The sequence below is a fragment of the Physella acuta genome, unplaced genomic scaffold (genome assembly GCF_028476545.2).
Source record: "Physella acuta isolate Inbredline_101_S28 unplaced genomic scaffold, ASM2847654v3 ptg001860l, whole genome shotgun sequence".
NCBI classification, from domain to species: domain Eukaryota; kingdom Metazoa; phylum Mollusca; class Gastropoda; family Physidae; genus Physella; species Physella acuta.
The window spans coordinates 24,376-25,663 of NW_026733366.1; the positions used below are offsets into that span (position 1 = coordinate 24,376).

A 1,288-nucleotide genomic window follows, 5' to 3' on the forward strand; every position below is an offset into this window, starting at 1 on the left:
GTTTGATTGCTAATTTTCATGTAATTATACATGCACTTAGACAGCTTTAATTTTTTACGTGATGTTGAATAATAATTATTGATGTTAATGTTTAAGTATTGATGGACGCTCACCCTTTAACATCTCTCGTTAACACAGCTCTAAAATAGGCCCCTTTTTCTAACTTTGTCGTCATGTGTCTCGAACCCGTAACACCCGCATGGTAGCCATTACACTATCATCTTAGCTATTTGGATGGAACCACAAAGACAGCATTCTCATGCGAGATATATTTTTTTAGAAAATTCAAACTCTGGTTTCTCTTCACATCGAGTAAATCTTTCGCCTTTTACTAAAGATTCCCGTGGACATGTCATATGCAACAATTGTCAGCAGCAGCAAAGGGGTTTACCCTTGGATATTCCCTCTTGGAGCCACCCGTACTACGGTTCGGTTGGCTTAATGAAATCATGGGTCCCACCCTTTTCAGCAACCAAGATGACCATCTCCATCGACTATCAAGTCCAACGGTCAACGAAACCTCCCAGGGCACATATTGCTAAGTGTCATCAGCCCACACGAGATCCTGCTACTAAACTATGGGCGAGCAGATACTTGGTACTTCTAGTCCAATCTGTTCGATGTAGCCGATCTGGACAACACCACACAAATACACGGTCCTTACACACTGGAATTTGCAAGATACCACAAGAACAAAGTCTGCGGCACACTCAGATGGGTCCCACCTGCACTCAGCAACGATACATTACTAAAGGCACTGAGAACCATCAGCAAAACAAAACCTACAATCACCGCAATACCAAACACAAACAACCACAAATTCATCATTTTCAACGACAACCCACAACACATCCCACACTACATTAAAATCACATACAAGACACAACAATAAACAAGCTAATAGCACTACTAGGCAGACGTCAAGCCTGTTAAACATGTGGATCAAAAAGACATTGGACAAATCATTCCCAGGAAGCAAACACAGAGACAACTCTAAAAGAAAACCCCTCAACAACACAGGAACCAGTTCTATCCACACCGCAGCAACCAACAGAGCCCCTAAATCAGACAGACAAACAAACAACTTCAAATACGATTACAACGAAACCACCAGTCGGAAAATCAACAACAACAACCCAGAGATAGAAATGGACACAACCACACCAAAAAGAAAAAAAACTGAACACAGCCCCACAGAATCAGGGAAAACAAAAAAAAAATAAAATCCAAAGACCACAAAAGCAGTTCACGACATCAGGAAATGCAAATACTGCAACAAGAAGTACGA

At 41.2% G+C, this 1,288-nt stretch overlaps 1 pseudogene; it reads left to right on the forward strand.

Moving 5' to 3' along the window:
- The first annotated feature begins 302 nt into the window (after positions 1-302).
- LOC131930858 (uncharacterized) lies at positions 303-348 on the forward strand (annotated as a pseudogene).
- The last annotated feature ends 940 nt before the right edge of the window (positions 349-1,288 follow it).